Source organism: Oenanthe melanoleuca, chromosome 1, assembly GCF_029582105.1.
Source record: "Oenanthe melanoleuca isolate GR-GAL-2019-014 chromosome 1, OMel1.0, whole genome shotgun sequence".
NCBI classification, from domain to species: Eukaryota; Metazoa; Chordata; class Aves; order Passeriformes; family Muscicapidae; genus Oenanthe; species Oenanthe melanoleuca.
The window spans coordinates 26,425,486-26,439,822 of NC_079333.1; the positions used below are offsets into that span (position 1 = coordinate 26,425,486).

Here is a 14,337-nt window from a genome sequence, read left to right on the forward strand (position 1 = left end):
TTCTCCCACTGTAGTGTCCTGCTGCAGGGTTAAGTACCCGTGTGCCAACCTGCTGAGTGCCGCTGCACGGGGAACCGCGGGGTCAGCGCCCCGAAGCCTGGCTGCAGGGAGACTCATGGAGAGGTATCCGACGCCCCTGCGCCTCCGGGGCCGTACGCGCGGTGCCCGCCCGGCGGCCGCTACCTGCGGGGCAGCGCGGGGCGGCGCGGAGCGAGCAGCGCCCGGGCGGGTCCCCGCGGTCGCCGCCGCCGCCCGCCCCGCCTTGCGTGGCCCGTGGGAGCGGGGCCGGCTGCCGGAGGCGGCGGGGAGGGCTGGGACGGGGCCCTGGCCGGGGGTTCCTCTCTCCCCCACCCCCTCCTCCCCTCGCCGCCGGTTCCCGTGAGGCTGCAAGTGCCGCCGCGGCAGCTGGGGGGCCGGCGGGGGATGCTGCTGCCGCCGCCCTGCCCAGCGCCGGAGTGAGGGCAGCAGCTGGTGGCGGCAGGAGCAGCCCCGGCGGCGGGACGAGGTGAGCGGGGCGCGGGCCCGCGGGGCAGGTGGGTGCGCGCCCGGGCTGGAGCGGGGCCGGGGCGGGCAGCGCTCCCGCCGGGACCAGCCCGCCCGCGCTGGGGTACGCGGGGGAGCGGGGTCTGACGGGCGGGGAGCGCTGCGCAGCGCCGGGTCTGGCTTTGGGGCGCAGGAACCTGGAGAAGCAGAGCCCCCGGCCAGGCGGGGTGCGGAGAGAGCGACAGGTAGCCGGGGGCACTTGAGGCTGAGCCCGGTCGGCCATGCCAGATGCAGACGTAATTCCACGGAGGGGCCCCTCCGCCTCCCCTCCCCAAATCTTGGACGGGTTGGTTTCTGATACATGTAGGATCAGGCGAAAGGAGAAATTTCCGTAGAGCTCTGAGGTGTTTTCTCTGGCTGAAGTTATCTAGAAATAATATTGAGGGGAAAAAGAACAGTAATTCATAACAAAACTTTAAAGAGCAACAAGTTGTTTTACTGAAATCACACACGCTGGGAAAAAAAATCACCTCACTGGTCCTGATAGTAAGTGGCTAATAGCAGTATCTTGAAAACCGATTTATACCATAATTACAAGTTTCTGAAGCCTTACACAATACAAAACAAATTTCACTACATGTCTGAAGAGAGTTTTTGAGAAGTCCTGAAACTGCCCTTAAAATCTTAATTTTTGCATATGTAGATATAGGATATGATACTTAAAATTATTTTCGTACTTATTTGAAGTGTTTGCCTTTTTTACTGATTTTTTTTTTTCCTACTTGAAACAGGTGGTCCATTTTGCACCACCCTCTCCTCCTGCTCCCTCTCAGGCTCTGCCCCCCAAAACCACTTCTGTGTGCCTTTCTGTGCAGTCATGGTGCGAACTAGATTAACCTTGTTGGACAGTCTGGGCTGGATTCAGTGGAGCAGAGGAGGGGACTAGTAGCCCTACATCTCCCAGCCATAGCCAGTGCAGTTCTCCTGTTTGGTCATGTATCATGGAGAAGAGTGACTTTGCAGGCTTTTTCTGATTTCCCCTTTTGAGTAGCGTCCCTATCGCCGTTGGAACTATTTTGCCTCCTACTCGAGTTTCACCACCCGGTGTAAACGCAGAGAGGATGTGCTGGGAGGGGCAAGGTCAGGGGAGTATCAGTGAGGCGTTGCTAAGGCTATTTCCCAGGCACTGTAGTGCCCCTTGAAAATGCTTATGCTAATTGTGGAAATTACAACCCTTAACTCCTTGATTTAGTCTGAGGCTGGGCAGTTGTGCACTTCTTTCGCTTACTGTTCTATGCTTCTCCTCTCACCATGCTGCAGGACTAAGCTCTCTCTGCAATGTGAAATAGAAGTTTCAGCCCCAAGAACCAAATCTGTTTCTGTGCTCTGTCCATTCACAGGGGTCTGGCCATTGATCTCTGTGCTGTGACCAAATCCTTACATCTTTTCTAGCTGTGAGAGCAGAAAAATTAGTTGGATGATTATTAGGAATATGTTTAACTGAGCAGTGGTGATGGCTGTTCAGATGAAATACTGTTCCAAAATCTAGTTTGCATTTAACTGATGTAATTGAAGCTGTTGAAATGTGATTATTTTTAAAAGGGATTGATAATGGCAGGTTAGTGACTAGAAACCATACAAAGCATCCCAAATAAATTTCTTTTGTTCTAGGACATGACGAGGCTTATGTTTGGAGACATCTATAAAATTATTAGGGTGATCCTAACTCTGTGCTCAAGTGTGTGTCAAATCTCATTACAGTACTTGACACCTTAACTTCTCAGAAGGGCCAGTGATGGAGTGGGTAAAAAGCAGGCAAAATTTCTATATCATTTTCAAGTGTCAATAGACCAATATTGACAGAAAAGGTTGAACAGCTACCTCCTGTATGAGCTTTATGGCTCAGTGGAAGAATTCAGTTCACAGATCTGTCAGCCTGACATCCTTTCTACCATTCTCAAATCTCAATATTTTCTATGTATTTGATAAAATTATTAGGATTATCTTCTGAATTATGATCAAAAATGTCGAGTGAGACAGGGGAATGAGTTCTTTCTCATTCCATCTGCATGTTGGTTGCAAGTTGTTGCATCTATTTTTGGTTGCAAACAACCTCTTCTGCATAAATTGACAGCCTTTCTCAGTCACTTATTAACTGCAAGAGTGCAGAATTCTTTACCTGCACTAATTTGTGCCAACAAATTTTTGAGAAAATTATTGACACCAAGTAGACTGAGGAAGGGCATTGACAGAGAGCAGGTAGCTTTAATACCAAAATCTTCTCTGCTGATGTTTCAAGGCTAATTCTATGTAAGCACTTTTTTTTTTTTTTTTTTTTTTTTTTTTTTTTTTTTGTTCAGCTGAGAAAGTTAGGTGAGATTAACTGCTCACATCACAAAACATGAGAGATTATAATCTCTTTATGCCTACATGAAGTGATGGTGAAAGCAACACGATCAAGTGACTCAGTTGGAAAGACCATTCCAGAACCTGTTCTGGGCCTGGACAATGATCTCAGACAAACCATTTTCTTTCAGTTTTCCAGTTTCAAAAAAGTGAGGATAAGAACTGTACCTCACAGGGTCTGTAAGGTAACCAATACCTTGGTTAGAAACAGGGGGTTTTTAAACACATTGGAATTTCCATCCAAAAAGCTTTGCATTGTTTTATGGTGCAGTTGGCATATGAGAACAGGCAAAGCAGAGGGGTTCAAAAGTATCTGATCCTTTTCCCCTCCATTTTCTGGACAATTCAATTGACTGTTGTTGTGCATAGGGTTGGTTGACCACTTCTCTGATCTGCAGTCTTCATGTGGTCCTTACAACTAGAACCCCTGTGTCTGAGACCAGCTTTACTGATCTAAATCCATTTTGGAGTTGGAGGAAAAGCCTTATGCTGCTGAAATTTTAATTTTTATTTATTAATAGCTAATTTGGAGCACTTGGGGCTGGCATATTAACCTGTTTCTGCCGCCATTGCCTGGAATAGAGACTACTTGGTGTTGAATACTTTGGTGGATGAGATATACAGCACCTGGGTGAGTCTCTGATGTGGGTAAAGCAGTTAGTAAGTGCCTGCATCATGATTTTTGTTTCTTGAAAAATGCTGGGGGGAAGGAAGGGGAAGCAAGTGTTAAACCAGCTGTGGCATTGCAGATATAAATAAGCAATATTCTTTTGAGCAGAAAGTGAGGGCCATTGTACTATGTCCTCAGTTTGGAGACAGGTTTGAAACAGTGCTCCTCTGGAGTTGTCAGAATGCAAGTACTTGTGGTTGATGTACGTGTTACAGTGACCATTGCAACACAGTGCACAGGGAGTGGGAATCTGCAATGACACGTGCAACAAGAAGAAAAGGAAGACAGAGAAAAGAAAGAAGGATGGGGGAGGGAAAAGAGAAAGGAGGCAAGGGTGGCAATGATCCTAGCAAAGGGAACATTTTCCAGTAAGCAGTTGAATGTGATGTAAAAAATAACAACTGAAAGTTTTATTTTACTACACAGAGCCCAGATTCTTCCTTTGATCTCTGTACAAGCTTCCTTTTGGCATCTGTGGGAGATCAGTGGAGAGTGAGGAGTCTTGAATTTATGATGCAGCCTGTAGCCAGTCATGAAATGGAATTCAGTCCTCTCAAAAAATGATTACATAGCTGTGAGTCAGCCAGAAGGTACACGCATGGTTCTGAAATGAATGATAAAAGTCAGTCAATACATCTCATAGTCAGTCATAGTCAGTCAAAGACATCTCATAACCAAAATAGTAGGTAAGTTATGTGAATACTCTGATCATTGCAGCTAAACTGTTGGCATCTGTTTAAAAAAAGTTATCTTGATGTCCATGCTAGTATCTACAGGAATTTCTTGATGGACTTTTTTATTCTGTAATGATTTGCAGAAATACACTATTTTTGAGACTTGTGACAGAATTCAGCATCTACAACCAGATATTTCAACTTAATAAGTTAGAAACACAATAAGTGACCTCTAATGAGTAACAATAAATTCATTACACTTTCTTAAATTTTGGAATCTGTTTAGTAATTTTTCCTAATTATAATTTTTACTTGAAAATAGCAATTAGGAGCTTTAAAGGATAGATAACTGATGCACCAACTTGTCAGAGCAAACCAAACACACAGGAAATCATTAAACTTAAAGACAGTTGATTTTTTTCAGATGATTAACATGAATAATCAATGTATATATAGGTCTGCTAATCTATGGAAAGATCAGTTTTACTTGTAAGAATTTGACCTTCGATGCTTCTCTTTGCCTATTGGGCTGCTGATATTCTTGGACACTTGATATCTTGAATTAAAACATTGAGAAACCAGGGGTTTGGGGGTTCTTTACATACGTACTATTAGAAGCACAACATTTAGGAGCAAGCCAAAGTAAAATCTAGTATTGAATTGTTGCTATAAATCATTCCTGCTGTAAGCATCTCTGCTGACTTTTGGCCTGCAGTCAGCAAGTCCTTCTAGCACTACTACACTGTTCAGAGTCTTCTGGGTTTGGCAAGCAATGGGACTCCTGACTTGATACTTGTCTTCACTTAGGAGAACGTTATAAACCAGAATAGTGGTATACAGTACGCTCTGCAAAACAGAAAAGAGAGCTGGTCCCTGCAACAGAGTGCTGAAGTTGTCTTAGGCAGATTAGGTTAAGAAGATGAAAGACTCATCTTTAAATTTCATGTCATCTCCTCTAGACAGAGCTTGACAAATGTTGTCCTTTCCTCCAAGTACTATCTAACCTGTGTTTTCTGCTTTGTGTCCTCTGTGCTTTCTTGCTACCTTGTAGCCCTAATCTTCCTGAAAAGGAGGACATTCATTCCCCATTCCTGTTTTTCTATCCTCCGGCTCACCCATGGCCTGGCACCAGTAATTAAGCTTTTACTTGTGAAGTTTGTTTTAGAATTGCCTGTGTGAAGGAACATTACTAAAGACAAGCTGTTGAATGAATGTAATACTGTGTGAGGATTTCCTCTAGCCCCATTATTCCTGATTCCTCTGGTACCAGCTAGACATGGAATCATAAGGTTTGGGAGCAGACTGATTGTTCCAGTGAATGCAACAGATACATGTCTCTCATACTCGCTGTTAGTGTTAAAGTGTCCACCAAACTCAGGAACTCCATGGAACCATCCACTCATGGCTGTGTTCACATGGGCCATTGCACAAAACTCCACAGTGACAAGGGAAAAGGGAGGTTGAGGTCTGGTGGTGATGGAGTTCATCAGTAATTTACAGATTAGGGACCTGGGTGTCACACAGTTTTGTTTGCACCCTTTAATCTTCCCAGAAAGATTCAGGTACCTTTAAAATTTTTAGTGAGTACCCTTTGAGGTGCACAGAGTACATCTTTTGCAGGTCCTGTCCCACCTCCACCAGATGCTGCAGTTATCTCTGATATTCTAGCAAGGCACAGTGCAGTCAAGTTTAAATGTCTGGACTCAATAGTAGGTGTTTGTGGCGGGGATTTTTTCCTTATTCCCATCTTCCACCTTTCACTTCTCTGCTGTCTTTGCTGCACACAACGCACATTTCTTCTCAGTTCTTTGACACTGCTTGAAACCCTATTGTGGGAAGCCGTGACTGAATGGGTCCACATGTACCACACTCAGTCTGCTATGGTAGCTGCTTCCAAGATGACCAATTTAGCTCTATATATTTTTAAATATTTTGAATGTATCGTAATTGGTACTCACCAGGACCTTTTGACTAACCCTGGGCAAGCCAACTGTCCAAGACTTGCAACAAAGATCCAGTTTTCAGATCTCTCTCAGAACATGTTCTACATTTAGTCTTTGAGATGAAATTTAACTAAGCTATGTCCAGTCAACACCAACCAGTACGCTCTACACCAGATGCCATTCTTTCTGTATGAGCATTCTGTAAGTATTTTGAATTGTGGAGATAATTCCTTATGGGAACTTTGTGTTGGAAAGACAACAATCTGCTCAAAGGACAACTAATCTGTGCAACATATAAATTCCACAGATACTTTATGCCTTCATGGCCATATATTTTGTGAGACTGTCATATTCTTACACAAATTATAAAATGTTATACCCTGCTGATGAATTTCCTCCATTTAGTGGCCTTCAGTATGGGAAAAACACATAGATTTATAAACCAAGCTGTAATACTAAATCTTCTACTGCCTGTGTTTATTATTTCAGGGAATCTGCCTATAGTCCTTGTCCCACCTTAGAGAAGCAACTGTAATTCTCCTGGTTTATGTATTATAGATTGAAGGGGCTGGATCCAGTTAGTGAGTGACAAACTGTATATAAAACTCTGGTTTCTAAACAACAGAAATAGGTTCCACTTTTTGTGCTGTGATGTCTTTTCAGTACATTACTCCATATGATATCCTTGTCTAAAGCATTGCAATCAGGTTACAAGCATAAATAACATCAGTGATGTGTGAATATATATATGCATATATAAACATGAATAATTTACATCATTTAGACTTCTGTCTTTAACGAACACATTGATAGCGTATTGTACTTCTTTTACTTCCCAGGATAGTCCTGAGTTGAGTAATTTCAGCAGCTAGCTAGGGTACAATTACTGCTGCTTTCATTTCTTGGGAAGCAGTGTTTACATAGTTAATGGTCTCTGACGTGTCATATCCATTTTCATATCAAAGCCTTCGAAAGCATCAATCAATCAGAAAGCTGGGCTTAATCTTAAACAGGCCTTTACCCTCCCTCCTCCACAGTTAGATCACATACTTTGAATACTCTGCCTGGGAGCTTTCAGCTGAGAGATTTGAGCCATGTCTCTCCATGAAGTGGTGCAGGATGCACAGTGTCAGTGTACTGGTTTGCAGAGATGATATCCCAGTCCTCCAGGCTTAAGGAGCAGCTGGATGACACTTCTAGGGGTGGAAAATTCTTTGTGCCTAAAGAGGGTGATGAGTATCTCAAGAACTTTCAAGGACCTGAGTTTTAGCTCCTCAGTGTTAGTAACTGCAACGTCTTCTTCTTCTAAAGCTTCTGCAACACTTGCTCTATTTGTTTTACTCTACTTAAATACTGAAGTTTTGGTTGACAGCCATGAAAGACAGAGGTGTTTAGTTTAGATTGAAAACTGAAATGAAATTCAAATGAAAGTTCAAATGAAATCACATAGTGTCTGATTACCAAAGTCACAGGTACTTGCTGAGATTGTGCTTTGACCATGGGTGCATAAGGAACTCTGTGGCTGGAATCTGACACAGGCGTGATCAGTTGCCATATGTTGGAAATAGCCAGAATGAAGTAGATTAAGTGTTTGGTGGTTGTTTCGCTTTAGTTATTTTCATTGCTTCCATGGAGTCTATTTCAGTATTCAGTTGGTAAACTGAGTCATTTTATGAAGGACAAAAACAATTGGATACTCCTAATGGAAAGACACTCAGTACAATCAGAAATATCCATACATTCTGGTTGTTGTCATAGGTGAATAATATGGAGAGAAGTGCAGTGGTTCTTTGTGCCATTGGACTTCTTGTGTGCAGTGATAGAACTGAAGGTATGAATGTAGGGGCCTAGATATAACCATTTTCCCCTACTTGTCAAACTGGAATCACTCTATCTGATGTTTTATCATCAGCACCACAGCTGGCAACACAGTGCAATGAGAGATGCTGCAGGATTAGCACTGAAACCAACAGCATTGAGAGGGTCTGGAGCACACGGGGAGACCTCACGAGGCAGCAGTGGGGTGGGAATTGAGGCAGATGGAGAGCTGGCACTGTCTGCTCTCTTCCTGTCTAAGGGAAATGTGGGAAGAACATCATCCCTGTTGGAGTGAACAGGGACAACAAGATTAAACAAGGCTGAGTGCTCCCCTTTTGTTGTTTGTATGAGGATGAGATGCTTTCCCTATATAATGTCTGTTTTTTTTCTCCTCTAATAACTTATTTCTTGCAATGACCATCAAAATGTATTAAAAGAAATAGACTTATGGCCTGCTGCTGGCACAGCTGTATAGCACTTAATTTTCATATACTTCTAGGTAGGGACTACTGCTAGTTATAGCTGCAGATGGTCGTATTTCTAAGAACCTTTAGGTTGGCAACAGTGCCTGGCAGATGACACTGAAAACACCAATGACTGTGAGAAGAGACCATTGATAAGGATTATTATAGAGGAACAGATTATTTTAATGCACTCTATCAAAATAGTGTAAATTACTTACTCTGAAATGACTTATTTTTCCAAAAAGTTTTAGAATTTTGCCAAAATGCCTTTCCTACAAGCAATGCCATGACATTGTTAATATTTGCTGCTTTTAAAATGAAAATCTTATTCTGGGAGGGGATTTCTAGCAGTCTCATTTTCTTACTCAATACGTGTTTTGTGATGTTTATCAGAGCAATAGCTCCAGTTACTGAAGTCTAAAACAAATCTTGTTTGTTGCTTTAATTTCTATTAACATTGCAAAATGGACAGAACTGACATGATTTGTATCATCTCTCTTTGTGTACCTCACCCAAAGAATTTCTGATGTGTAGCTGAGAATTGTTGATAGTTGTGCCAACAAGCTGGGGAATGCAGAAGACTGCAGGTGACACCAAGGGTGCAGTTTGTCCTCACAATTTCGTGTTGCTGTTAGCAATTTGCAAACTGGCAGGTTGGTTTGGAAGGATGTCCATTAACAACAATAACACCTTGTAAATTATAAGGAGTATGCTTGCATGCAACATGTGTGGACTATTAAGATTTTATTATTATAGGCAGTGTTTGAAACACCTCTACATTATATGACCTTGTTTGGAAGGTCTCTTGTAGTAAATCAAAACATTGAAATAGCTGTCTCAGAAATACGAAAGGTTGACTTGATAGAATTTTAAACATACAATTCCAGACAATAAAAATGTTGACAACAGCTTGGCATCCAGATATTTCATTTCATCCAAAGATTTGAAAGAGCTTTTAAAAATGTCTAATTGCAGTGTAACAAGTTCCCATTTTGTATCAAGGACTATTAAAGTAGAAAAAATGCACAACTATAATTTTCAGGTTCAGATTTCTATTGTTGGATACTTACATTCATATTCATGTCCTTGATCTAAATATAGGTTTAGATGGCAACTTACATTCAATTTTGAAAAATGATCTGATTTTCAGGCCCAGAGATTGAAAGGAGGAATTTTTGCTAAGCGTATGAAACATTTAAAGGCCTAAATATTTTGCTCCTCACTGAGGTTCATCCTTTTTTCTTCTTTTCTTTTGATGATTTGTCTCTGGCTTTAGACAGTAATTGCCAGTTAATGTATCTCTCTGATGCTCACACTAGTATTACACCACCTTCTTCAGAAGCAAAGCAGTAAAAATTATTCAGGTATCTAATAACCTTAGAACTAGAAAGGGAGTTCATAATTCTTAGTTAAGCATGTAATGCAGCAGTGCTGCTGTGTACCTAACAATGCATGTATCCTTCCTAGGTTAAGTATTTTAGATGAGCAAGAGCTCACATCCTGTCAGATGTGAGACCTGTTGGTGTCACATCCCTCATAGGGATTATGAGACCTATATCTCTTAATTAAGAGTGATTTCACCAGAAGAGCTGGCAGTTAGATATATATATGTCATAGATAGATATGAGTTAGATAACTCATGGCTCTCATCTTTTCCTTTCAATGCTGTAGGCTGATGGAATTGAACACAATGACCTGTGGGATCATAGAATGGTTGGGTTGGAAGAAGGCTTTAAGATCATTTGATTCCAGCGTCCCTGCCACAGACAGGGTCACCTTCCATCAGACCAGGTTTCTCAGAGTCTCATCCAGTGTGGCCTCAAACACTTCCAGTGATGGGGCATCCACAGCTTTTCTGGGATACCTGTTCCAGTGTCTCACCACCCTCACAGGAAAGAATTTTTCCCTAGTACCTATTCTAAACCTCTTTCAGTTTAAGACCATGACCTCTTGTATGGTCACTACATCCCCTTGTAAAAAGTCCTTTCCATCTGTCCTGTAGCCCTTTTTCACTGGAAGGCTGCCATATGGTGTCCCTCAGACTTCTCTTTTCCAGGCTTCTTACGTCAGAGGTCCCAGAGCTGGATGCTGCACTCCAGATGGGCTCTCATGAAAGTGGAGTAGAAAGAAAGAATCACCTCCCTTGACCTGGTGTCCAGCCAGCATGTGGTTGGTTTTCTGGGCTGGAAGTGCACATTGCTGGGTCATGTCAGTCTTTCCATCTGCCAACACCCCAAGGCCTCCTTGAGCTGCTCTCGGTTGCCTTGCCGGTACTCTCTGCTATCTTCCCTGTGTACTTAGCCCAGTTTAAATTAAAGTGCTCTAAGTTAATATTATGGCATTGTTTCATCCAAAAAGTTCACAGAGGAGAGGTTTTTCAGTTGAGCTGCTTCTAAAATGCAGAGACCTATTGCCGTGGTACCAGCCAGCTCATTTAATGTTTCCTTTGCCTCGGGAAAACATAGTGAGAATTAAAGTTCAACTTCTCCCCATGGTCCTCAGTTACCAAATACCCTGTTGGAACCACAGGCAAGTGGGTGATAGAGCGGTCCTGTAGCTACACTGTGGCTTGCAGGGCTGGGCCTGATTTGGGCTATTGCATGGATGACATAAAGCTATTTTTGTTTCACCTTTGCTGGTCTTATGCCAAGAACAGCTTGGAGAACCTTGGCATGACTTGTACAGCAACGTTTACTTCTTTGTAATTGTTGCTGCAGCACAAAGTCTCTTCTCAGTCAACTGTTTAAACTGTGGGTGGTAACAGATGCTTAGATTCATTGCTTTCTGTTATCTTTAATTTTTATTAATAAAGCAATAAAATTCTTATCTTCATGGATTGTGTAAATTGTAAAGAGGCAAAAAATAAACGTCTCTCCCACAGTTTATTTCATTTGTAAAGCCCTCTGCAGGCCTGACATCTGTTTAACATGGTGCATGTTTACATTACAACTTAAATGATTAAGAGTAATAATTCCATTTAAAAATATACAGATGTCCTCATTCTGAACAAAATTCATAACTATATCAGATTGAAAACCTTATCCCAGTTCTTACTCACTTTACCTCTGTTTTTCCTAAATAAAGAAAGAGGATCTTGTGGTTCCTCTGCCGATTGATAACTGAGCTGTCCTTCTTATACTATTTTCTTGGGCCATTTTCTCATGCAGAAATATTCTGCATGTTCCAAGACTCTACATGGATACATATAAAACTACAGTAACAGCTGCTTGACATGATATTATTCTAGGAATACTCTATGACTATGTAAACACAGATTGTGTGGTAAAGTGAATCTCAATTGAAAAATCGAAGGGTCATTCGTCATTCTCGTTCATTCTCTACTGAGAAAAAAAACGAAAAAAATGGATGAATAAAGCAGTACTGGCTTGAGCTCATGTTGTGAAGCTGAGCTAGTTATTTCTTCATCTCTGTCCTAGGTCATGTGTTTCCATGAAAGAAGTTATTTCAACTCATTTATATAAAATAGCAAAATAATCATTCAGGTTCAATTGTGATTTCAGGAAAAACTTCTGCTTCCTGGCTACAGTGTGATTTAATCATATATAAGTAATCAGGTAATTACAAAAGAAATATGGTAAAATTGAAAGCAGATTCTGAAATTTTAATTAGCTTTACGCAGATTTTAATATTTGTTTAGATATTTGTATTGGGAATCAATTTAGCTTACAGTTCTTCAAGTAATATTAGCTATTCCATGGTCTTAAGTTGTTATTAGTTTGGAAATCAGAAAGCATATGCATGACTCTTTGATCTTCTTAAGATCACACAATATCAAGAGAAAGGAAGCTCATCAAATGTTGTTTGTCTGAACACCTCTTTTGCACTCAAAAATTACAGCTGAGTTTGAACCTTTGTTCAAAGCTATGTTCTCCTTTAATCCAGCTCCTGGCTTCTAGGGCTGTGCATTTTCCCTATATTTCCCGTTGTCTCACTTTCCCCACACTGCAAATTTGATTTTTTCCTCTTGCTGTGTGGTCTTACCATTGGCAAGGCATGTTTGGAGGTCCATGCTCTGCAAGTTAGATATGTCTTCTTCAGCCTAGGTAAAAACACCAGTTTTTGAGACCTGAGCCAGGCATCTGAGCAGACAGCCAACATGTTCACAAACAAAACAGCTGATGTTTGTGGTTCTCTGTGAATAAGGAAGAGGAGACTGAGGATGTGGATTATACTTGATTTGACAGAGAAACTGAAATTATGTAAATCAAATCATGGAAGCATATAAAAGTTATATAAGGAATTTCTTACTTTCACTTAATTTCTTAATTTCCTATTATCAATTATTGTAACTATGTTTATTCAGCAATGTGTTTTTCTGGAGCTCTACTGGAAATTGATCTATATTTAAAAGTCTACATATTTAAAGGTCTTTATAAGGCACTCTGGCTTAGGGAAAACTGATCTAACTGCAATGATTGATCCATTTCAAGATGTGTCATATGCATTAACAGTAAATTGTGCTTAAACAGAAACCTGTCTCAAGGCCTGAACCTCTTAAGGTGATAGACCTATGTAACCATACTGGTTTGGAATCTCTGCTCTTGCAAATGAGACATTGCATTTTTTTCCATAAAAACTGTGTTGTTTTAAAGCTGCAAGTTTTGCTGGGCTGCCATGATGCAAACTTTATTCAATATGGCTAGATCCCAGAAGATGCAGCAAAGTTGATAAGAACAGCTAGGCTGATAGCATATAGGCAGACAAACACACAAAGACACAGACTGGTTTATGTGCTTTTAAATACATAAATACATGAAATACCTGGATATAAACGTACATTTTAAAATTCAGAAATATTAATCACCCAAATACAAAAATATGAGCAATGGTGGTGTCTGATTCATAGCTCTCAATAGAATGCAATAGATGACAAACAGCCATGGTAAGGACAATTGGTTGAAAAATTGCTCACCTTTGAAAAAGGAAAAGGAAGAGTTGAACTTGGGTTTCTGGATTTCAGCAGAGCAGTCTTCATTTTTTTTCTCATGAGTACAGTTTGAGCATTGACTCTTCCTGATATCTTAACATGTGTACAGTAATATGTTTGGGAAACTTACCCATCTGTGTCCTTCAGTCAGCACGGACTGAAGATAGAAAATCTCTGTGGGTTTTTAAAAGTGGCCTTGATATGTATGCCAGTAACTATGTCAGAACATTAAAACACCACTGAAAATTTACTGGCCCAAGAATACAGCAGGCAAAAAATGGGTTTTTAAAAAGTGATGATGTAAGAGTGCATGATGTAAGTCTTAGCAGTAAGAATATTCATTGCTAATGATGACACTTACTGATAGAAACATTAAGCCCTTTTGCCTCAGTGTTTACAGAAATTAAAATTGTTGGAGATGATGGTGGGACCTGAGGTGGGAAGTTAACTATCCCAGCTTGTTGTGTCTTGTTCTGAAATGAGCAGTGATAATTTCTGCTGGAGTGAGAACCTGGGCAAGTTATATATAGGTGAGAGTACATTATTTTTTTTCTGTGTCTGCGCATAAATTTTGGTATACAAGGTAATACTGAGAAGCTACTAATAAAAGTAATACGGTCTTGTAGTTGTCACCTCTTAATAATCTCTCTCTCTAAAACAAATAATATAATTTTTATTTCTGTCTCTCCAGTAAGGTCTTTGCTGTTTTCCTCTAAACTCTGAAGACAAGATCCCTTGATACTGCTGTTCCAGACAGAGCTATTAGATCTGAGCCTCCAGACAGAGAAATTGAATTTACAGGCTTGATGTTGTAAGGCTTCAAAGAGCCGAAGGGGTGGAGAGAGACTGGCATGAAATAGTATACTTTTCTCAGTTTCACTTTTGGGAAATTAAATAAGCATTCAGAAATGAAATCATGAAAGCATTTTTT

At 40.9% G+C, this 14,337-nt stretch overlaps 1 protein-coding gene across 1 annotated transcript in view; it reads left to right on the forward strand.

Moving 5' to 3' along the window:
- Positions 1–292: 292 nt before the first annotated feature.
- CASR (calcium sensing receptor) overlaps positions 293–14,337 on the forward strand; it is a 74,537-nt gene continuing 60,492 nt past the window's right edge. Inside the window, exon 1 of the mRNA XM_056502312.1 lies at positions 293–505. The gene's annotated coding sequence lies outside the window, so the exon portion shown is untranslated. The remainder of the gene's footprint in view (positions 506–14,337) is intronic.